This window comes from Chiloscyllium punctatum, chromosome 13, assembly GCF_047496795.1.
Source record: "Chiloscyllium punctatum isolate Juve2018m chromosome 13, sChiPun1.3, whole genome shotgun sequence".
NCBI lineage: Eukaryota > Metazoa > Chordata > Chondrichthyes > Orectolobiformes > Hemiscylliidae > Chiloscyllium > Chiloscyllium punctatum.
In genome coordinates, this window is record NC_092751.1 from 77,319,034 (window position 1) to 77,343,257 (window position 24,224).

General features: G+C 44.2%; 10 non-coding genes across 10 annotated transcripts; all 10 read right to left on the minus strand.

The window, feature by feature from the left end:
* Window positions 1–129: 129 nt before the first annotated feature.
* On the minus strand, window positions 130–211 carry trnas-aga (transfer RNA serine (anticodon AGA)). The gene has a single exon. It is a non-coding gene; the product is annotated as a tRNA-Ser (tRNA).
* Window positions 212–1,608: 1,397 nt separating this feature from the next.
* Window positions 1,609–1,681, minus strand: trnar-ucg (transfer RNA arginine (anticodon UCG)). Its single transcript has one exon. It is a non-coding gene; the product is annotated as a tRNA-Arg (tRNA).
* Window positions 1,682–3,808: 2,127 nt separating this feature from the next.
* Window positions 3,809–3,890, minus strand: trnas-aga (transfer RNA serine (anticodon AGA)). The gene has a single exon. It is a non-coding gene; the product is annotated as a tRNA-Ser (tRNA).
* Window positions 3,891–5,280: 1,390 nt separating this feature from the next.
* On the minus strand, window positions 5,281–5,353 carry trnar-ucg (transfer RNA arginine (anticodon UCG)). The gene has a single exon. It is a non-coding gene; the product is annotated as a tRNA-Arg (tRNA).
* Window positions 5,354–12,592: 7,239 nt separating this feature from the next.
* On the minus strand, window positions 12,593–12,665 carry trnar-ucg (transfer RNA arginine (anticodon UCG)). The gene has a single exon. It is a non-coding gene; the product is annotated as a tRNA-Arg (tRNA).
* Window positions 12,666–14,792: 2,127 nt separating this feature from the next.
* Window positions 14,793–14,874, minus strand: trnaf-aaa (transfer RNA phenylalanine (anticodon AAA)). Its single transcript has one exon. It is a non-coding gene; the product is annotated as a tRNA-Phe (tRNA).
* A 1,378-nt stretch (window positions 14,875–16,252) lies between these two features.
* On the minus strand, window positions 16,253–16,325 carry trnar-ucg (transfer RNA arginine (anticodon UCG)). The gene has a single exon. It is a non-coding gene; the product is annotated as a tRNA-Arg (tRNA).
* A 1,891-nt stretch (window positions 16,326–18,216) lies between these two features.
* On the minus strand, window positions 18,217–18,297 carry trnas-aga (transfer RNA serine (anticodon AGA)). The gene has a single exon. It is a non-coding gene; the product is annotated as a tRNA-Ser (tRNA).
* A 3,591-nt stretch (window positions 18,298–21,888) lies between these two features.
* trnas-aga (transfer RNA serine (anticodon AGA)) lies at window positions 21,889–21,970 on the minus strand. The gene has a single exon. It is a non-coding gene; the product is annotated as a tRNA-Ser (tRNA).
* Window positions 21,971–23,361: 1,391 nt separating this feature from the next.
* Window positions 23,362–23,434, minus strand: trnar-ucg (transfer RNA arginine (anticodon UCG)). The gene has a single exon. It is a non-coding gene; the product is annotated as a tRNA-Arg (tRNA).
* Window positions 23,435–24,224: the final 790 nt, after the last annotated feature.

Sequence of the window (24,224 nt, forward strand, 5' to 3'; positions counted from 1 at the left end):
GATAATGTTTTAAATGTGGAGCATTTCTGATGAAGAACTCGAGTTTCTCAAGTCTCATCAAATTACAGGCCTGGTTTGCAAAACGGGCTTTCTGAACTTTGAATTGTTCCAGCAGCAAAGCACTGAAAACGTAGTCAGCAGGATTCGAACCTACGTGGGGAAACCCCAATGGATTTCTAACCCATTGCCTTAACCACTCGGCCATGACTACAGACGGGACTGCGTCCTGAGCACTGACCAAATCAGCCGTGATCTCATTGAAAGCTGCCGCTGACTTGAGTGAAATGTTTCCATCTCCATTCATACCTTTGCTGTCATTTGTAAGGTGCGAGACACCAATGTCAAAGAAGAAAAGCACAAAGTTAGGAAAAGATATTTGCAGCAAAATTGAGTCAAAATTATTTATTGAAAGGAAAATCACACTTGGCAATTTGCTCGATCTCTTTGCGAACATGACCAGCAGAGGTAATCAAGGGAGCTATTGATCTGAGTATTCTTGGACATGAAACAAACAAAGGTTAGTGACATATTCATTTCTTTATTTAGCGAACGAAATGGTCTTTCCTGATGGTTACAATGAAAGAGATGGTTCCCAATAAAAGACAGAGATTAAGTCGCTTGTAGATATACTTCAATGTGATACGATTCACTTTCAGCCCCTAATTACCCCAGAGATGGAGGGGGTGAGTTACTTTTCTTCACTCTTCAATTCCACAGCATGGAGGTACAGATATGAAACCGCCAGAGATGGAGTTCTTGAATTGGGAACCAGCGACACTGAAGGAACTCGGCAGGAGTGAGGACTGCAGATGCTGGAAACCTGATTTTAGATCAGAAAATGCTGGAAAAGCACAGCAGCATCCGAGGAGCAGGAAAGTCGATGTTTCTGTTGCCAGTCTTTCTGCGTTCCGCAAACAATTTTCGTTTTAGGCTCAGATTTCCAGCAACTGCAGCTATTTGTATTATGTTAACATTCATAATGTTTTGGACAAAACCAATGACCTGCTAGCATCGGAAAATCGGCAGAAGTACTGGTACACCGATATGTTAGCTGAACAATACAACCATTCCATGAGCGGGAATACGATCCGGGCCACGGTGCTGAGAGTACCGAATCTTCACAAGTAAACAACAAGACAAGGCGATAGATACTATCGTATTTAGTGTAAATAAAACACCCTTTATGAACATTTTCGTTGCAGATTATTTTCAACTTGTCTTCGTAGATTTACAAAGTGGGAAAAGGCCATTCCGCCTGATCAGAGAGCCATCTATTCCAGTCGCAGTTTCCAACTTTGGCCCAAAGTGTCGTGTGTTGTAATGTTCCCAGGGCAAATGTCAATGACTTTATCCTGTGTTCTTAAATGGCACAGATGTATGACACTTCCACAACGACTTGTCACTCTTTTGAGGAACTCATGCTCATTTTCACCCACAAAGGGAGACACACAGAAAGGCACCCCCAAACCGACAGAGGTCTCCGTTGTGGTGGCCTGGAATTTGAAATGGACAATAAGACAAATGCAATTTTTAAATGCGAAAGCACAGAAGCGACGTCCCGGCAGGGGAGCGTCAACGAGGGGCACGGTTAAAGTGAGACATTCCCCACGAGCCAGGTAGGACTCGAACCTACAAACTTCTGATCCGAAGTCAGACGCGTTATCCATTACGCTACTGGCCCAATAGAGACGCACAGCAACGGCAGAATGTCGATATGTAATGCCATGGACGTTCACGGAATCAGAATTAAAATGGTGAACAAGCAGCGAAGATAATCACCAACACTGCTTCACTTCCAAGTTTCCAATTTGTGAAGCAGTGCCTTTAACTGGCAAAGGAGAAACATTTGTCCAGAGCTGACTGCTTCAGGGTCGCCTCCTTCTCTGCTGGAAGTGCCCATCGTTTTATTCACATTCACGACGCGATTTCATGATCTACTCCAGTGAAAACGTGTCATGGTGTCGTCTAAGCAAGACCCTGCCGAAACTCAGCGAGAGACATCTGCTCATTTCGATCTCAGGATGTGGAATTAGACGAGCTGCGTGACACCTTTTATTGGCGCCGCCACTTCACTGCAAATTAGCGGCTCAAAACGAGCCGTTGTTAGCATCAGCTTGATTTGTACCTTCCTGCAGTGCATTTGCTAAACAACATCAGATAGATCCCATCCGGCCCAGCTGACTTATCTATTTTCACACTCTGCAGTATTTCTAATATCTCTTCCTTGTGAACCTCAATCTCTTCTAGTCTAGACGCAAGTATCTCTGTATCTTCCTCGCCAACATTTTCATTATCTATAGCGAACTCTGTGGAAAAATATTTATTTAGTGCTTCCTCTATCTCCACTGACTCCACACACGACTTCCCACTATTATCCTTGATTGTCCCAAATTTAACTCTCGTCATTCTTTTATTCCTGACATACCTATGGAAAGCCTTAGCGTTAACTCTGATCCTATCTGCCAACAACTTCTCATGTCTCCTCCTGGCTCTTCCCAGCTCTCTTTTTAGGTCTTTCCTGAGATCGTTGGAAACCTCGAGCGCTCTAACTGAGTTTTTACGTTTTGTCCTAACATAAGACTTCTTGTTCTTCTTGACCAGGGATTCCACCTTCCTTAGTAAACCACGGCTCACGCGTTCTATATTTTCCTCCCTGCCTGACAGGTACATACTTATCGAGGACACACAGGAGCTTTTCCTTGAATAAGCTTCACATTTTTAATGTGCTCACCCCCTACAGTTACCTACCCAACTCTGCGCTTCCTAAAGCTTACCTCATTGCATCGTGATTTCCCTTCCACCAGCTGAAACTCTTGCTCCGTGGAGTACACCTATCCCTTTACATCACGAAAGTAAACCTGAGAGAATTGTGATCGCTGTCTCCACAGTGCTCACCTACTTCCAAATCTAAAACATGGCCAGGCTCGTTACCCAGTACTAAATCGAAAGTGGCTTCTTCCCTTGAAGCCATGTCTACATACTGTGTCAGGAATCCCTCCCGCACACACTGGACAAAAACTGACCCATCTATCGTACTCGTACTGTCGTGATCTCAGTCAATATTTGGATATTGTCTTGAGTGTTCCAGAGGTTTTCATTGTCCCACCGTCCAGATGAAGTTTGTTTTGCTCACGTACGGGAGCGAGAATTCTTTCAATGTCTCAGATCAATTCCTGTGCCGAGAACATCAGAGTCAATGTCCCTTCCTCTACTTGGACTGACAATTTACACTTCTTCAATCTCCTGTGATTCCATTTCCCAAAGAGTTTCTCAAGATTTCCAAAGCTGGAGCCTAAATTATATGGTTTGCTTCCTAAACATTTTTCCAACTGCCAACTGACAATATGTTCACAGTATCTCTTCACAATCCTCTGGCTTTTCCATGTCCAGGGATCAGAAGTCCCATTTGGTGGAGAGAGTTCCTAGGCTGGTGAGTTTCACTTTGGAACAAAGATGGTTAAGTGGCAATTTCCTGCGGTTGATTGTAATGATGGGAGACGGAGCGGTGGGGAATGAGCACTCTGACGAGCAAGAGGAAGTGTTGCCAATGACCAGAGTCAGAGAACAGAGGACAAGGGATTAAAGGAATCTAATGAAAAGCAGCACTTCTGCTCAGGGCGTTCAATAACAACTGCAGAAACCCGATGTGTCGAGCAGTGTATCTGGAAAGAGAAACAGAGATAATGTTTTAAATGTGGAGCATTTCTGATGAAGAACTCGAGTTTCTCAAGTCTCATCAAATTACAGGCCTGGTTTGCAAAACAGCCTTTCTGAACTTTGAATTGTTCCAGCTGCAAAGCATGGATAACGTAGTCAGCAGGATTCGAACCTACGTGGGGAAACCCCAATGGATTTCTAATCCATCGCCTTAACCACTCGGCCATGACTACAGACGGCACCGCGCCTTGAGCACTGACCAAATCAGCCGTGATCTCATTGAAAGCTGCCACTGACTTGAGTGAAATGTTTCCATCTCCATTCATACCTTTGCTGTAAGGTGCGAGACACCAATGTCAAAGAAGAAAAGTACAAAGTTAGGAAAAGATATTTGCAGCAAAATTGAGTCAAAATTATTTATTGAAAGGAAAATCACACTTGGCAATTTGCTCGATCTCTTTGCGAACATGACCAGCAGAGGTAATCCAGGGAGCTATTGATCTGAGTATTCTTGGACATGAAACAAACAAAGGTTAGTGACATATTCATTTCTTTATTTAGCGAACGAAATGGTCTTTCCTGATGGTTACAATGAAAGAGATGGTTCCCAATAAAAGACAGAGATTAAGTCGCTTGTAGATATACTTCAATGTGATACGATTCACTTTCAGCCCCTAATTACCCCAGAGATGGAGGGGGTGAGTTACTTTTCTTCACTCTTCAATTCCACAGCATGGAGGTACAGATATGAAACCGCCAGAGATGGAGTTCTTGAATTGGGAACCAGCGACACTGAAGGAACTCGGCAGGAGTGAGGACTGCAGATGCTGGAAACCTGATTTTAGATCAGAAAATGCTGGAAAAGCACAGCAGCATCCGAGGAGCAGGAAAGTCGATGTTTCTGTTGCCAGTCTTTCTGCGTTCCGCAAACAATTTTCGTTTTAGGCTCAGATTTCCAGCAACTGCAGCTATTTGTATTATGTTAACATTCATAATGTTTTGGACAAAACCAATGAGCTGCTAGCATCGGAAAATCGGCAGAAGTACTGGTACACCGATATGTTAGCTGAACAATACAACCATTCCATGAGCGGGAATACGATCCGGGCCACGGTGCTGAGAGTACCGAATCTTCACAAGTAAACAACAAGACAAGGCGATAGATACTATCGTATTTAGTGTAAATAAAACACCCTTTATGAACATTTTCGTTGCAGATTATTTTCAACTTGTCTTCGTAGATTTACAAAGTGGGAAAAGGCCATTCCGCCTGATCAGAGAGCCATCTATTCCAGTCGCAGTTTCCAACTTTGGCCCAAAGTGTCGTGTGTTGTAATGTTCCCAGGGCAAATGTCAATGACTTTATCCTGTGTTCTTAAATGGCACAGATGTATGACACTTCCACAACGACTTGTCACTCTTTTGAGGAACTCATGCTCATTTTCACCCACAAAGGGAGACACACAGAAAGGCACCCCCAAACCGACAGAGGTCTCCGTTGTGGTGGCCTGGAATTTGAAATGGACAATAAGACAAATGCAAGTTTTAAATGCGGAAGCACAGAAGCGACATCCCGGCAGGGGAGCGTCAACGAGGGGCACGGTTAAAGTGAGACATTCCCCACGAGCCAGGTAGGACTCAAACCTACAAACTTCTGATCCGAAGTCAGACGCGTTATCCATTACGCTACTGGCCCAATAGAGACGCACAGCAACGGCAGAATGTCGATATGTAATGCCATGGACGTTCACGGAATCAGAATTAAAATGGTGAACAAGCAGCGAAGATAATCACCAACACTGCTTCACTTCCAAGTTTCCAATTTGTGAAGCAGTGCCTTTAACTGGCAAAGGAGAAACATTTGTCCAGAGCTGACTGCTTCAGGGTCGCCTCCTTCTCTGCTGGAAGTGCCCATCGTTTTATTCACATTCACGACGCGATTTCATGATCTACTCCAGTGAAAACGTGTCATGGTGTCGTCTAAGCAAGACCCTGCCGAAACTCAGCGAGAGACATCTGCTCATTTCGAGCTCAGGATGTGGAATTAGACGAGCTGCGTGACACCTTTTATTGGCGCCGCCACTTCACTGCAAATTAGCGGCTCAAAACGAGCCGTTGTTAGCATCAGCTTGATTTGTACCTTCCTGCAGTGCATTTGCTAAACAACATCAGATAGATCCCATCCGGCCCAGCTGACTTATCTATTTTCACACTCTGCAGTATTTCTAATATCTCTTCCTTGTGAACCTCAATCTCTTCTAGTCTAGACGCAAGTATCTCTGTATCTTCCTCGCCAACATTTTCATTATCTATAGCGAACTCTGTGGAAAAATATTTATTTAGTGCTTCCTCTATCTCCACTGACTCCACACACGACTTCCCACTATTATCCTTGATTGTCCCAAATTTAACTCTCGTCATTCTTTTATTCCTGACATACCTATGGAAAGCCTTAGCGTTAACTCTGATCCTATCTGCCAACAACTTCTCATGTCTCCTCCTGGCTCTTCCCAGCTCTCTTTTTAGGTCTTTCCTGAGATCGTTGGAAACCTCGAGCGCTCTAACTGAGTTTTTACGTTTTGTCCTAACATAAGACTTCTTGTTCTTCTTGACCAGGGATTCCACCTTCCTTAGTAAACCACGGCTCACGCGTTCTATATTTTCCTCCCTGCCTGACAGGTACATACTTATCGAGGACACACAGGAGCTTTTCCTTGAATAAGCTTCACATTTTTAATGTGCTCACCCCCTACAGTTACCTACCCAACTCTGCGCTTCCTAAAGCTTACCTCATTGCATCGTGATTTCCCTTCCACCAGCTGAAACTCTTGCTCCGTGGAGTACACCTATCCCTTTCCATCACGAAAGTAAACCTGAGAGAATTGTGATCGCTGTCTCCACAGTGCTCACCTACTTCCAAATCTAAAACATGGCCAGGCTCGTTACCCAGTACTAAATCGAAAGTGGCTTCTTCCCTTGAAGCCATGTCTACATACTGTGTCAGGAATCCCTCCCGCACACACTGGACAAAAACTGACCCATCTATCGTACTCGTACTGTCGTGATCTCAGTCAATATTTGGATATTGTCTTGAGTGTTCCAGAGGTTTTCATTGTCCCACCGTCCAGATGAAGTTTGTTTTGCTCACGTACGGGAGCGAGAATTCTTTCAATGTCTCAGATCAATTCCTGTGCCGAGAACATCAGAGTCAATGTCCCTTCCTCTACTTGGACTGACAATTTACACTTCTTCAATCTCCTGTGATTCCATTTCCCAAAGAGTTTCTCAAGATTTCCAAAGCTGGAGCCTAAATTATATGGTTTGCTTCCTAAACATTTTTCCAACTGCCAACTGACAATATGTTCACAGTATCTCTTCACAATCCTCTGGCTTTTCCATGTCCAGGGATGAGAAGTCCCATTTGGTGGAGAGAGTTCCTAGGCTGGTGAGTTTCACTTTGGAACAAAGATGGTTAAGTGGCAATTTCCTGCGGTTGTTTGTAATGATGGGAGACAGAGCGGTGGGGAATGAGCACTCTGACGAGCAAGAGGAAGTGTTGCCAATGACCAGAGTCAGAGAACAGAGGACAAGGGATTAAAGGAATCTAATGAAAAGCAGCACTTCTGCTCAGGGCGTTCAATAACAACTGCAGAAACCCGATGTGTCGAGCAGTGTATCTGGAAAGAGAAACAGAGATAATGTTTCAAATGTGGAGCATTTCTGATGAAGAACTCGAGTTTCTCAAGTCCAATCAAATTACAGGCCTGGTTTGCAAAACGGGCTTACTGAACTTTGAATTGTTCCAGCAGCAAAGCACGGAAAACGTAGTCAGCAGCATTCGAGCCTACGTGGGGAAACCCCAATGGATTACTAATCCATCGCCGTAACCACTCCGCCAAGACTACAGACGGCATTGTGCCCTGAGTACTGACCAAATCAGCCGTGATCTCATTGAAAGCTGCCGCTGACTTGAGTGAAATGTTTCCATCTCCATTCATACCTTTGCTGTCATTTGTAAGGTGCGAGACACCAATGTCAAAGAAGAAAAGCACAAAGTTAGGAAAAGAGATTTGCAGCAAAATTGAGTCAAAATTATTTATTGAAAGGAAAATCACACTTGGCAATTTGCTCGATCTCTTTGCGAACATGACCAGCAGAGGTAATCAAGGGAGCTATTGATCTGAGTATTCTTGGACATGAAACAAACAAAGGTTAGTGACATATTCATTTCTTTATTTAGCGAACGAAATGGTCTTTCCTGATGGTTACAATGAAAGAGATGGTTCCCAATAAAAGACAGAGATTAAGTCGCTTGTAGATATACTTCAATGTGATACGATTCACTTTCAGCCCCTAATTACCCCAGAGATGGAGGGGGTGAGTTACTTTTCTTCACTCTTCAATTCCACAGCATGGAGGTACAGATATGAAACCGCCAGAGATGGAGTTCTTGAATTGGGAACCAGCGACACTGAAGGAACTCGGCAGGAGTGAGGACTGCAGATGCTGGAAACCTGATTTTAGATCAGAAAATGCTGGAAAAGCACAGCAGCATCCGAGGAGCAGGAAAGTCGATGTTTCTGTTGCCAGTCTTTCTGCGTTCCGCAAACAATTTTCGTTTTAGGCTCAGATTTCCAGCAACTGCAGCTATTTGTATTATGTTAACATTCATAATGTTTTGGACAAAACCAATGACCTGCTAGCATCGGAAAATCGGCAGAAGTACTGGTACACCGATATGTTAGCTGAACAATACAACCATTCCATGAGCGGGAATACGATCCGGGCCACGGTGCTGAGAGTACCGAATCTTCACAAGTAAATAACAAGACAAGGCGATAGATACTATCGTATTTAGTGTAAATAAAACACCCTTTATGAACATTTTCGTTGCAGATTATTTTCAACTTGTCTTCGTAGATTTACAAAGTGGGAAAAGGCCATTCCGCCTGATCAGAGAGCCATCTATTCCAGTCGCAGTTTCCAACTTTGGCCCAAAGTGTCGTGTGTTGTAATGTTCCCAGGGCAAATGTCAATGACTTTATCCTGTGTTCTTAAATGGCACAGATGTATGACACTTCCACAACGACTTGTCACTCTTTTGAGGAACTCATGCTCATTTTCACCCACATAGGCACCCCCAAACCGACAGAGGTCTCCGTTGTGGTGAGCTGGAATTTGAAATGGACAACAAGACAAATGCAAAAGCACAGACCTAACAGGGCTTTGCAGGGTAGAGTCAACGAGGGGCACGGTTAAAGTGAGACATTCTCCACGAGCCAGGTAGGACTCGAACCTTCCATCTTCTGACCCGAAGTCAGACGCGGTATCCTTAACGCTACTGGCCCAATAGTCACGCGCAGCAACGGCAGAATGTCGATATGTAATGCCATGGACTTTCACGGAATCAGAATTAAAAAGGTGAACAAGCAGCGAAGATAATCACCAACACCGCTTCACTTCGAAGTTTCCAATTTGTGAAGCAGTGCCTTTCACTGGCAAAGGAGAAACATTTGTCCAGAGCTGCCTGCTTCAGGTTCGCCTCCTTCTCTGCTGGAAGTGCCCATCGTTTTATTCACATTCACGACGCGATTTCATGATCTACTCCAGTGAAAACGTGTCATGGTGTCGTCTAAGCAAGACCCTGCCGAAACTCAGCGAGAGACATCTGCTCATTTCGAGCTCAGGATGTGGAATTAGACGAGCTGCGTGACACCTTTTATTGGCGCCGCCACTTCACTGCAAATTAGCGGCTCAAAACGAGCCGTTGTTAGCATCAGCTTGATTTGTACCTTCCTGCAGTGCATTTGCTAAACAACATCAGATAGATCCCATCCAGCCCAGCTGACTTATCTATTTTCACACTCTGCAGTATTTCTAATATCTCTTCCTTGTGAACCTCAATCTCTTCTAGTCTAGACGCAAGTATCTCTGTATCTTCCTCGCCAACATTTTCATTATCTATAGCGAACTCTGTCGAAAAATATTTATTTAGTGCTTCCTCTAACTCCACTGACTCCACACACGACTTCCCACTATTATCCTTGATTGTCCCAAATTTAACTCTCGTCATTCTTTTATTCCTGACATACCTATGGAAAGCCTTAGCGTTAACCCTGATCCTATCTGCCAACAACTTCTCATGTCTCCTCCTGGCTCTTCCCAGCTCTCTTTTTAGGTCTTTCCTGAGATCGTTGGAAACCTCGAGCGCTCTAACTGAGTTTTCACGTTTTGTCCTAACATAAGACTTCTTGTTCTTCTTGACCAGGGATTCCACCTTCCTTAGTAAACCACGGCTCACGCGTCCTATATCTTCCTCCCTGCCTGACAGGTACATACTTATCGAGGACACACAGGAGCTTTTCCTTGAATAAGCTTCACATTTTTAATGTGCTCACCCCCTACAGTTACCTACCCAACTCTGCGCTTCCTAAATCTTACCTCATTGCATCGTGATTTCCCTTCCACCAGCTGAAACTCTTGCTCCGTGGAGTACACCTATCCCTTTCCATCACGAAAGTAAACCTGAGAGAATTGTGATCGCTGTCTCCTCAGTGCTCACCTACTTCCAAATCTAAAACATGGCCAGGCTCGTTACCCAGTACTAAATCGAAAGTGGCTTCTTCCCTTGAAGCCATGTCTACATACTGTGTCAGGAATCCCACCCGCACACACTGGACAAAAACTGACCCATCTATCGTACTCGTACTGTCGTGATCTCAGTCAATATTTGGATATTGTCTTGAGTGTTCCAGAGGTTTTCATTGTCCCACCGTCCAGATGAAGTTTGTATTGCTCACGTACGGGAGCGAGAATTCTTTCAATGTCTCAGATCAATTCCTGTGCCGAGAACATCAGAGTCAATGTCCCTTCCTCTACTTGGACTGACAATTTACACTTCTTCAATCTCCTGTGATTCCATTTCCCAAAGAGTTTCTCAAGATTTCCAAAGCTGGAGCCTAAATTATATGGTTTGCTTCCTAAACATTTTTCCAACTGCCAACTGACAATATGTTCACAGTATCTCTTCACAATCCTCTGGCTTTTCCATGTCCAGGGATGAGAAGTCCCATTTGGTGGAGAGAGTTCCTAGGCTGGTGAGTTTCACTTTGGAACAAAGATGGTTAAGTGGCAATTTCCTGCGGTTGTTTGTAATGATGGGAGACGGAGCGGTGGGGAATGAGCACTCTGACGAGCAAGAGGAAGTGTTGCCAATGACCAGAGTCAGAGAACAGAGGACAAGGGATTAAAGGAATCTAATGAAAAGCAGCACTTCTGCTCAGGGCGTTCAATAACAACTGCAGAAACCCGATGTGTCGAGCAGTGTATCTGGAAAGAGAAACAGAGATAATGTTTGAAATGTGGAGCATTTCTGATGAAGAACTCGAGTTTCTCAAGTCTAATCAAATTACAGGCCTGGTTTGCAAAACGGGCTTTCTGAACTTTGAATTGTTCCAGCAGCAAAGCACGGATAACGTAGTCAGCAGGATTCGAGCCTACATGGGGAAACCCCAATGGATTTATAATCCATCGCCTTAACCACTCCGCCAAGACTACAGACGGCATCGCGCTCTGAGCACTGACCAAATCAGTCGTGATCTCATTGAAAGCTGCCGCTGACTTGAGTGAAATGTTTCCATCTCCATTCATACCTTTGCTGTAATTTGTAAGGTGCGAGACACCAATGTCAAAGAAGAAAAGCACAAAGTTTGGAAAAGATATTTGCAGCAAAATTGAGTCAAAATTATTTATTGAAAGGAAAATCACACTTGGCAATTTGCTCGATCTCTTTGCGAACATGACCAGCAGAGGTAATCAAGGGAGCTATTGATCTGAGTATTCTTGGACATGAAACAAACAAAGGTTAGTGACATATTCATTTCTTTATTTAGCGAACGAAATGGTCTTTCCTGATGGTTACAATGAAAGAGATGGTTCCCAATAAAAGACAGAGATTAAGTCGCTTGTAGATATACTTCAATGTGATACGATTCACTTTCAGCCCCTAATTACCCCAGAGATGGAGGGGGTGAGTTACTTTTCTTCACTCTTCAATTCCACAGCATGGAGGTACAGATATGAAACCGCCAGAGATGGAGTTCTTGAATTGGGAACCAGCGACACTGAAGGAACTCGGCAGGAGTGAGGACTGCAGATGCTGGAAACCTGATTTTAGATCAGAAAATGCTGGAAAAGCACAGCAGCATCCGAGGAGCAGGAAAGTCGATGTTTCTGTTGCCAGTCTTTCTGCGTTCCGCAAATAATTTTCGTTTTAGGCTCAGATTTCCAGCAACTGCAGCTATTTGTATTATGTTAACATTCATAATGTTTTGGACAAAACCAATGACCTGCTAGCATCGGAAAATCGGCAGAAGTACTGGTACACCGATATGTTAGCTGAACAATACAACCATTCCATGAGCGGGAATACGATCCGGGCCACGGTGCTGAGAGTACCGAATCTTCACAAGTAAATAACAAGACAAGGCGATAGATACTATCGTATTTAGTGTAAATAAAACACCCTTTATGAACATTTTCGTTGCAGATTATTTTCAACTTGTCTTCGTAGATTTACAAAGTGGGAAAAGGCCATTCCGCCTGATCAGAGAGCCATCTATTCCAGTCGCAGTTTCCAACTTTGGCCCAAAGTGTCGTGTGTTCTCATGTTCCCAGGGCAAATGTCAATGACTTTATCCTGTGTTCTTAAATGGCACAGATGTATGACACTTCCACAACGACTTGTCACTCTTTTGAGGAACTCATGCTCATTTTCACCCACAAAGGCACCCCCAAACCGACAGAGGTCTCCGTTGTGTTGAGCTGGAATTTGAAATGGATAATAAGACAAATGCAAAAGCACAGAAGCGACGTCCCGGCAGGGCTTTGCAGGGGAGAGTCAACGAGCGGCACGGTAAAAGCGAGATATTCCCCACGAGCCAGGTAGGACTCGAACCTACAATCTTCTGATCCGAAGTCAGATGCGTTATCCATTACGCTACTGGCCCAATAGACACGCACAGCAACGGCAGAATGTCGATATGTAATGCCATGGACTTTCACGGAATCAGAATTAAAAAGGTGAACAAGCAGCGAAGATAATCACCAACACTGCTTCACTTCCAAGTTTCCAATTTGTGAAGCAGTGCCTTTCACTGGCAAAGGAGAAACATTTGTCCAGAGCTGCCTGCTTCAGGGTCGCCTCCTTCTCTGCTGGAAGTGCCCATCGTTTTATTCACATTCACGACGCGATTTCATGATCGACTCCAGTGAAAACGTGTCATGGTGTCGTCTAAGCAAGACCCTGCCGAAACTCAGCGAGAGACATCTGCTCATTTCGAGCTCAGGATGTGGAATTAGACGAGCTGCGTGACACCTTTTATTGGCGCCGCCACTTCACTGCAAATTAGCGGCTCAAAACGAGCCGTTGTTAGCATCAGCTTGATTTGTACCTTCCTGCAGTGCATTTGCTAAACAACATCAGATAGATCCCATCCGGCCCAGCTGACTTATCTATTTTCACACTCTGCAGTATTTCTAATATCTCTTCCTTGTGAACCTCAATCTCTTCTAGTCTAGACCCAAGTATCGCTGTATCTTCCTCGCCAACATTTTCATTATCTATAGCGAACTCTGTCGAAAAATATTTATTTAGTGCTTCCTCTATCTCCACTGACTCCACACACGACTTCCCACTATTATCCTTGATTGTCCCAAATTTAAATCTCGTCATTCTTTTATTCCTGACATACCTATGGAAAGCCTTAGCGTTAACCCTGATCCTATCTGCCAACAACTTCTCATGTCTCCTCCTGGCTCTTCCCAGCTCTCTTTTTAGGTCTTTCCTGAGATCGTTGGAAACCTCGAGCGCTCTAACTGAGTTTTCACGTTTTGTCCTAACATAAGACTTCTTGTTCTTCTTGACCAGGGATTCCACCTTCCTTAGTAAACCACGGCTCACGCGTTCTATATCTTCCTCCCTGCCTGACAGGTACATACTTATCGAGGACACACAGGAGCTTTTCCTTGAATAAGCTTCACATTTTTAATGTGCTCACCCCCTACAGTTTCCTACCCAACTCTGCGCTTCCTAAATCTTACCTCATTGCATCGTGATTTCCCTTCCACCAGCTGAAACTCTTGCTCCGTGGAGTACACCTATCCCTTTCCATCACGAAAGTAAACCTGAGAGAATTGTGATCGCTGTCTCCACAGTGCTCACCTACTTCCAAATCTAAAACCTGGCCAGGCTCGTTACCCAGTACTAAATCGAAAGTGGCTTCTTCCCTTGAAGCCATGTCTACATACTGTGTCAGGAAGCCCTCCCGCACACACTGGACAAAAACTGACCCATCTATCGTACTCGTACTGTCGTGATCTCAGTCAATATTTGGATATTGTCTTGAGTGTTCCAGAGTTTTTCATTGTCCCACCGTCCAGATGAAGTTTGTATTGCTCACGTACGGGAGCGAGAAATCTTTCAATGTCTCAGATCAATTCCTGTGCCGAGAACATCAGAGTCAATGTCCCTTCCTCTACTCGGACTGACAACTTACACTTCTTCAATCTCCTGTGATTCCATTTCCCAAAGAGTTTCTCAAGATTTCCAAAGCTGGAGCCTAAATTATATGGTTTGCTTCCTAAACATTTTTCCAACTGCCAACTGACAATATGTTCACAGTATCTCTTCACAATCCTCTGGCTTTTCCATGTCCAGGGATGAGAAGTCCCATTTGGTGGAGAGAGTTCCTAGGCTGGTGAGTTTCACTTTGGAACAAAGATGGTTAAGTGGCAATTTCGTGCGGTTGTTTGTAATGATGGGAGACGGAGCGGTGGGGAATGAGCACTCTGACGAGCAAGAGGAAGTGTTGCCAATGACCAGAGTCAGAGAACAGAGGACAAGGGATTAAAGGAATCTAATGAAAAGCAGCACTTCTGCTCAGGGCGTTCAATAACAACTGCAGAAACCCGATGTGTCGAGCAGTGTATCTGGAAAGAGAAACAGAGATAATGTTTTAAATGTGGAGCATTTCTGATGAAGAACTCGAGTTTCTCAAGTCTAATCAAATTACAGGCCTGGTTTGCAAAACAGGCTTTCTGAACTTTGAATTGTTCCAGCAGCAAAGCACGGATAACGTAGTCAGCAGGATTCGAACCTACGTGGGGAAACCCCAATGGATTTTTAATCCATCGCCTTAACCACTCGGCCATGACTAGAGACGGCACCGCACCCGGAGCACTGACCAAATCAGTCGTGATCTCATTGAAAGCTGCCGCTGACTTGAGTGAAATGTTTCCATCTCCATTCATACCTTTGCTGTCATTTGTAAGGTGCGAGACACCAATGTCAAAGAAGAAAAGCACAAAGTTAGGAAAAGATATTTGCAGCAAAATTGAGTCAAAATTACTTATTGAAAGGAAAATCACACTTGGCAATTTGCTCGATCTCTTTGCGAACATGACCAGCAGAGGTAATCAAGGGAGCTATTGATCTGAGTATTCTTGGACATGAAACAAACAAAGGTTAGTGACATATTCATTTCTTTATTTAGCGAACGAAATGGTCTTTCCTGATGGTTACAATGAAAGAGATGGTTCCCAATAAAAGACAGAGATTAAGTCGCTTGTAGATATACTTCAATGTGATACGATTCACTTTCAGCCCCTAATTACCCCAGAGATGGAGGGGGTGAGTTACTTTTCTTCACTCTTCAATTCCACAGCATGGAGGTACAGATATGAAACCGCCAGAGATGGAGTTCTTGAATTGGGAACCAGCGACACTGAAGGAACTCGGCAGGAGTGAGGACTGCAGATGCTGGAAACCTGATTTTAGATCAGAAAATGCTGGAAAAGCACAGCAGCATCCGAGGAGCAGGAAAGTCGATGTTTCTGTTGCCAGTCTTTCTGCGTTCCGCAAACAATTTTCGTTTTAGGCTCAGATTTCCAGCAACTGCAGCTATTTGTATTATGTTAACATTCATAATGTTTTGGACAAAACCAATGACCTGCTAGCATCGGAAAATCGGCAGAAGTACTGGTACACCGATATGTTAGCTGAACAATACAACCATTCCATGAGCGGGAATACGATCCGGGCCACGGTGCTGAGAGTACCGAATCTTCACAAGTAAATAACAAGACAAGGCGATAGATACTATCGTATTTAGTGTAAATAAAACACCCTTTATGAACATTTTCGTTGCAGATTATTTTCAACTTGTCTTCGTAGATTTACAAAGTGGGAAAAGGCCATTCCGCCTGATCAGAGAGCCATCTATTCCAGTCGCAGTTTCCAACTTTGGCCCAAAGTGTCGTGTGTTCTAATGTTCCCAGGGAAAATGTCAATGACTTTATCCTGTGTTCTTAAACGGCACAGATGTATGACACTTCCACAACGACTTGTCACTCTTTTGAGGAACTCATGCTCATTTTCACCCACAAAGGCACCCCCAAACCGACAGAGGTCTCCGTTGTGGTGAGCTGGAATTTGAAATGGACAATAAGACAAATGCCAAAGCACAAATTCGACGTCCCGGCAGGGCTATGCAGGGGAGAGTCAACGAGCGGCACGGTTCAAGCGAGACATTCCCCACGAGCCAGGTAGGACTCGAACCTGCCATCTTCTGATCCGAAGTCAGACGCGTTATCCATTACGCTACTGGCCCAATAGACACGCACAGCAACGGCAGAATGTCGATATGTAATGCCATGGACTTTCACGGAATCAGAATTAAAAAGGTGAACAAGCAGCGAAGATAATCACCAACACTGCTTCACTTCGAAGTTTCCAATTTGTGAAGCAGTGCCTTTCACTGGCAAAGGAGAAACATTTGTCCAGAGCTGCCTGCTTCAGGGTCGCCTCCTTCTCTGCTGGAAGTGCCCATCGTTTTATTCACATTCACGACGCGATTTCATGATCTACTCCAGTGAAAACGTGTCATGGTGTCGTCTAAGCAAGACCCTGCCGAAACTCAGCGAGAGACATCTGCTCATTTCGAGCTCAGGATGTGGAATTAGACGAGCTGCGTGACACCTTTTATTGGCGCCACCACTTCACTGCAAATTAGCGGCTCAAAACGAGCCGTTGTTTGCATCAGCTTGATTTGTACCTTCCTGCAGTGCATTTGCTAACCAACATCAGATTGATCCCATCCGGCCCAGCTGACTTATCTATTTTCACACTCTGCAGTATTTCTAATATCTCTTCCTTGTGAACCTCAATCTCTTCTAGTCTAGACGCAAGTATCTCTGTATCTTCCTCGCCAACATTTTCATTATCTATAGCGAACTCTGTCGAAAAATATTTATTTAGTGCTTCCTCTATCTCCACTGACTCCACACACGACTTCCCACTATTATCCTTGATTGTCCCAAATTTAACTCTCGTCATTCTTTTATTCCTGACATACCTATGGAAAGCCTTAGCGTTAACCCTGATCCTATCTGCCAACAACTTCTCATGTCTCCTCCTGGCTCTTCCCAGCTCTCTTTTTAGGTCTTTCCTGAGATCGTTGGAAACCTCGAGCGCTCTAACTGAGTTTTCACGTTTTGTCCTAACATAAGACTTCTTGTTCTTCTTGACCAGGGATTCCACCTTCCTTAGTAAACCACGGCTCACGCGTTCTATATCTCCACAGTGCTCACCTACTTCCAAATCTAAAACCTGGCCAGCTCGTTACCCAGTACTAAATCAAAAGTGGCTTCTTCCCTTGAAGCCATGTCTAAATACTGTGTCAGGAATCCCTCCCGCACACACTGGACAAAAACTGACCCATCTATCGTACTCGTACTGTCGTGATCTCAGTCAATATTTGGATATTGTCTTGAGTGTTCCAGAGTTTTTCATTGTCCCACCGTCCAGATGAAGTTTGTATTGCTCACGTACGGGAGCGAGAATTCTTTCAATGTCTCAGATCAATTCCTGTGCCGAGAACATCAGAGTCAATGTCCCTTCCTCTACTCGGACTGACAACTTACACTTCTTCAATCTCCTGTGATTCCATTTCCCAAAGAGTTTCTCAAGATTTCCAAAGCTGGAGCCTAAATTATATGGTTTCCTTCCTAAACATTTTTCCAACTGCCAACTGACAATATGTTCAGAGTATCTCTTCACAATCCTCTGGCTTTTCCATGTCCAGGGATGAGAAGTCCCATTTGGTGGAGAGAGTTCCTAGGCTGGTGAGTTTCACTTTGGAACAAAGATGGTTAAGTGGCAATTTCCTGCGGTTGTTTGTAATGATGGGAGACGGAGCGGTGGGGAATGAGCACTCTGACGAGCAAGAGGAAGTGTTGCCAATGACCAGAGTCAGAGAACAGAGGACAAGGGATTAAAGGAATCTAATGAAAAGCAGCACTTCTGCTCAGGGCGTTCAATAACAACTGCAGAAACCCGATGTGTCGAGCAGTGTATCTGGAAAGAGAAACAGAGATAATGTTTTAAATGTGGAGCATTTCTGATGAAGAACTCGAGTTTCTCAAGTCTCATCAAATTACAGGCCTGGTTTGCAAAACAGGCTTTCTGGACTTTGAATTGTTCCAGCAGCAAAGCATGGATAACGTAGTCAGCAGGATTCGAACCTACGTGGGAAACCCCAATGGATTTCTAATCCATCGCCTTAACCACTCGGCCATGACTACAGACGGCAGCGGGCCCTGAGCACTGACCAAACCAGCCGTGATCTCATTGAAAGCTGCGGCTGACTTGAGTGAAATGTTTCCATCTCCATTCATACCTTTGCTGTCATTTGTAAGGTGCGAGACACCAATGTCAAAGAAGAAAAGCACAAAGTTAGGAAAAGATATTTGCAGCAAAATTGAGTCAAAATTATTTATTGAAAGGAAAATCACACTTGGCAATTTGCTCGATCTCTTTGCGAACATGACCAGCAGAGGTAATCAAGGGAGCTATTGATCTGAGTATTCTTGGACATGAAACAAACAAAGGTTAGTGACATATTCATTTCTTTATTTAGCGAACGAAATGGTCTTTCCTGATGGTTACAATGAAAGAGATGGTTCCCAATAAAAGACAGAGATTAAGTCGCTTGTAGATATACTTCAATGTGATACGATTCACTTTCAGCCCCTAATTACCCCAGAGATGGAGGGGGTGAGTTACTTTTCTTCACTCTTCAATTCCACAGCATGGAGGTACAGATATGAAACCGCCAGAGATGGAGTTCTTGAATTGGGAACCAGCGACACTGAAGGAACTCGGCAGGAGTGAGGACTGCAGATGCTGGAAACCTGATTTTAGATCAGAAAATGCTGGAAAAGCACAGCAGCATCCGAGGAGCAGGAAAGTCGATGTTTCTGTTGCCAGTCTTTCTGCGTTCCGCAAACAATTTTCGTTTTAGGCTCAGATTTCCAGCAACTGCAGCTATTTGTATTATGTTAACATTCATAATGTTTTGGACAAAACCAATGACCTGCTAGCATCGGAAAATCGGCAGAAGTACTGGTACACCGATATGTTAGCTGAACAATACAACCATTCCATGAGCGGGAATACGATCCGGGCCACGGTGCTGAGAGTACCGAATCTTCACAAGTAAATAACAAGACAAGGCGATAGATACTATCGTATTTAGTGTAAATAAAACACCCTTTATGAACATTTTCGTTGCAGATTATTTTCAACTTGTCTTCGTAGATTTACAAAGTGGGAAAAGGCCATTCCGCCTGATCAGAGAGCCATCTATTCCAGTCGCAGTTTCCAACTTTGGCCCAAAGTGTCGTGTGTTCTAATGTTCCCAGGGCAAATGTCAATGACTTTATCCTGTGTTCTTAAATGGCACAGATGTATGACACTTCCACAACGACTTGTCACTCTTTTGAGGAACTCATGCTCATTTTCACCCACAAAGGCACCCCCAAACCGACAGAGGTCTCCGTTGTGGTGAGCTGGAATTTGAAATGGACAATAAGACAAATGCAAGTTTTAAATGCGGAAGCACAGAAGCAACGTCCCGGCAGGGCTTTGCAGGGGAGCGTCAACGAGGGGCATGGTTAAAGTGAGACATTCCCCACCAGCCAGGTAGGACTCGAACCTACAATCTTCTGATCCGAAGTCAGACGCGTTATCTATTACGCTACTGGCCCAATAGACGCGCACAGCCACGGCAGAATGTCGATATGTAATGCCATGGACTTTCACGGAATCAGAATTAAAAAGGTGAACAAGCAGCGAAGATAATCACCAACACTGCTTCACTTCGAAGTTTCCAATTTGTGAAGCAGTGCCTTTCACTGGCAAAGGAGAAACATTTGTCCAGAGCTGCCTGCTTCAGGGTCGCCTCCTTCTCTGCTGGAAGTGCCCATCGTTTTATTCACATTCACGACGCGATTTCATGATCTACTCCAGTGAAAACGTGTCATGGTGTCGTCTAAGCAAGACCCTGCCGAAACTCAGCGAGAGACATCTGCTCATTTCGAGCTCAGGATGTGGAATTAGATGAGCTGCGTGACACCTTTTATTGGTGCCGCCACTTCACTGCAAATTAGCGGCTCAAAACGAGCCGTTGTTAGCATCAGCTTGATTTGTACCTTCCTGCAGTGCATTTGCTAAACAACATCAGATAGATCCCATCCGGCCCAGCTGACTTATCTATTTTCACACTCTGCAGTATTTCTAATATCTCTTCCTTGTGAACCTCAATCTCTTCTAGTCTAGACGCAAGTATCTCTGTATCTTCCTCGCCAACATTTTCATTATCTATAGCGAACTCTGTCGAAAAATATTTATTTAGTGCTTCCTCTATCTCCACTGACTCCACACACGACTTCCCACTATTATCCTTGATTGTCCCAAATTTAACTCTCGTCATTCTTTTATTCCTGACATACCTATGGAAAGCCTTAGCGTTAACCCTGATCCTATCTGCCAACAACTTCTCATGTCTCCTCCTGGCTCTTCCCAGCTCTCTTTTTAGGTCTTTCCTGAGATCGTTGGAAACCTCGAGCGCTCTAACTGAGTTTTCACGTTTTGTCCTAACATAAGACTTCTTGTTCTTCTTGACCAGGGATTCCACCTTCCTTAGTAAACCACGGCTCACGCGTTCTATATCTTCCTCCCTGCCTGGCAGGTACATACTTATCGAGGACACACAGGAGCTTTTCCTTGAATAAGCTTCACATTTTTAATGTGCTCACCCCCTACAGTTTCCTACCCAACTCTGCGCTTCCTAAATCTTACCTCATTGCATCGTGATTTCCCTTCCACCAGCTGAAACTCTTGCTCCGTGGAGTACACCTATCCCTTTCCATCACGAAAGTAAACCTGAGAGAATTGTGATCGCTGTCTCCACAGTGCTCACCTACTTCCAAATCTAAAACCTGGCCAGGCTCGTTACCCAGTACTAAATCGAAAGTGGCTTCTTCCCTTGAAGGCATGTCTACATACTGTGTCAGGAATCCCTCCCGCACACACTGGACAAAAACTGACCCATCTATCGTACTCGTACTGTCGTGATCTCAGTCAATATTTGGATATTGTCTTGAGTGTTCCAGAGTTTTTCATTGTCCCACCGTCCAGATGAAGTTTGTATTGCTCACGTACGGGAGCGATAATTCTTTCAATGTCTCAGATCAATTCCTGTGCCGAGAACATCAGAGTCAATGTCCCTTCCTCTACTCGGACTGACAATTTACACTTCTTCAATCTCCTGTGATTCCATTTCCCAAAGAGTTTCTCAAGATTTCCAAAGCTGGAGCCTAAATTATATGGTTTGCTTCCTAAACATTTTTCCAACTGCCAACTGACAATATGTTCACAGTATCTCTTCACAATCCTCTGGCTTTTCCATGTCCAGGGATGAGAAGTCCCATTTGGTGGAGAGAGTTCCTAGGCTGGTGAGTTTCACTTTGGAACAAAGATGGTTAAGTGGCAATTTCCTGCGGTTGTTTGTAATGATGGGAGACGGAGCGGTGGGGAATGAGCACTCTGACGAGCAAGAGGAAGTGTTGCCAATGACCAGAGTCAGAGAACAGAGGACAAGGGATTAAAGGAATCTAATGAAAAGCAGCACTTCTGCTCAGGGCGTTCAATAACAACTGCAGAAACCCGATGTGTCGAGCAGTGTATCTGGAAAGAGAAACAGAGATAATGTTTTAAATGTGGAGCATTTCTGATGAAGAACTCGAGTTTCTCAAGTCTAATCAAATTACAGGCCTGGTTTGCAAAACGGGCTTTCTGAACTTTGAATTGTTCCAGCAGCAAAGCACGGAAAACGTAGTCAGCAGGATTCGAATCTACGTGGGGAGACCCCAATGGATTTCTAATCCATCGCCTTAACCACTCGGCCATGACTACAGACGGCACTGCGTCCTGAGCACTGACCAAATCAGCCGTGATCTCATTGAAAGCTGCCGCTGACTTGAGTGAAATGTTTCCATCTCCATTCATACCTTTGCTGTCATTTGTAAGGTGCGAGACACCAATGTCAAAGAAGAAAAGCACAAAGTTAGGAAAAGATATTTGCAGCAAAATTGAGTCAAAATTATTTATTGAAAGGAAAATCACACTTGGCAATTTGCTCGATCTCTTTGCGAACATGACCAGCAGAGGTAATCAAGGGAGCTATTGATCTGAGTATTCTTGGACATGAAACAAACAAAGGTTAGTGACATATTCATTTCTTTATTTAGCGAACGAAATGGTCTTTCCTGATGGTTACAATGAAAGAGATGGTTCCCAATAAAAGACAGAGATTAAGTCGCTTGTAGATATACTTCAATGTGATACGATTCACTTTCAGCCCCTAATTACCCCAGAGATGGAGGGGGTGAGTTACTTTTCTTCACTCTTCAATTCCACAGCATGGAGGTACAGATATGAAACCGCCAGAGATGGAGTTCTTGAATTGGGAACCAGCGACACTGAAGGAACTCGGCAGGAGTGAGGACTGCAGATGCTGGAAACCTGATTTTAGATCAGAAAATGCTGGAAAAGCACAGCAGCATCCGAGGAGCAGGAAAGTCGATGTTTCTGTTGCCAGTCTTTCTGCGTTCCGCAAACAATTTTCGTTTTAGGCTCAGATTTGCAGCAACTGCAGCTATTTGTATTATGTTAACATTCATAATGTTTTGGACAAAACCAATGACCTGCTAGCATCGGAAAATCGGCAGAAGTACTGGTACACCGATATGTTAGCTGAACAATACAACCATTCCATGAGCGGGAATACGATCCGGGCCACGGTGCTGAGAGTACCGAATCTTCACAAGTAAATAACAAGACAAGGCGATAGATACTATCGTATTTAGTGTAAATAAAACACCCTTTATGAACATTTTCGTTGCAGATTATTTTCAACTTGTCTTCGTAGATTTACAAAGTGGGAAAAGGCCATTCCGCCTGATCAGAGAGCCATCTATTCCAGTCGCAGTTTCCAACTTTGGCCCAAAGTGTCGTGTGTTCTAATGTTCCCAGGGCAAATGTCAATGACTTTATCCTGTGTTCTTAAATGGCACAGATGTATGACACTTCCACAACGACTTGTCACTCTTTTGAGGAACTCATGCTCATTTTCACCCACAAAGGCACCCCCAAACCGACAGAGGTCTCCGTTGTGGTGAGCTGGAATTTGAAATGGACAATAAGACAAATGCAAGTTTTAAATGTGGAAGCACAGAAGCGACGTCCCGGCAGGGCTTTGCAGGGGAGCGTCAACGAGGGGCATGGTTAAAGTGAGACATTCCCCACCAGCCAGGTAGGACTCGAACCTACAATCTTCTGATCCGAAGTCAGACGCGTTATCCATTACGCTACTGGCCCAATAGACGCGCACAGCCACGGCAGAATGTCGATATGTAATGCCATGGACTTTCACGGAATCAGAATTAAAAAGGTGAACAAGCAGCGAAGATAATCACCAACACTGCTTCACTTCGAAGTTTCCAATTTGTGAAGCAGTGCCTTTCACTGGCAAAGGAGAAACATTTGTCCAGAGCTGCCTGCTTCAGGGTCGCCTCCTTCTCTGCTGGAAGTGCCCATCGTTTTATTCACATTCACGACGCGATTTCATGATCTACTCCAGTGAAAACGTGTCATGGTGTCGTCTAAGCAAGACCCTGCCGAAACTCAGCGAGAGACATCTGCTCATTTCGAGCTCAGGATGTGGAATTAGATGAGCTGCGTGACACCTTTTATTGGTGCCGCCACTTCACTGCAAATTAGCGGCTCAAAACGAGCCGTTGTTAGCATCAGCTTGATTTGTACCTTCCTGCAGTGCATTTGCTAAACAACATCAGATAGATCCCATCCGGCCCAGCTGACTTATCTATTTTCACACTCTGCAGTATTTCTAATATCTCTTCCTTGTGAACCTCAATCTCTTCTAGTCTAGACGCAAGTATCTCTGTATCTTCCTCGCCAACATTTTCATTATCTATAGCGAACTCTGTCGAAAAATATTTATTTAGTGCTTCCTCTATCTCCACTGACTCCACACACGACTTCCCACTATTATCCTTGATTGTCCCAAATTTAACTCTCGTCATTCTTTTATTCCTGACATACCTATGGAAAGCCTTAGCGTTAACCCTGATCCTATCTGCCAACAACT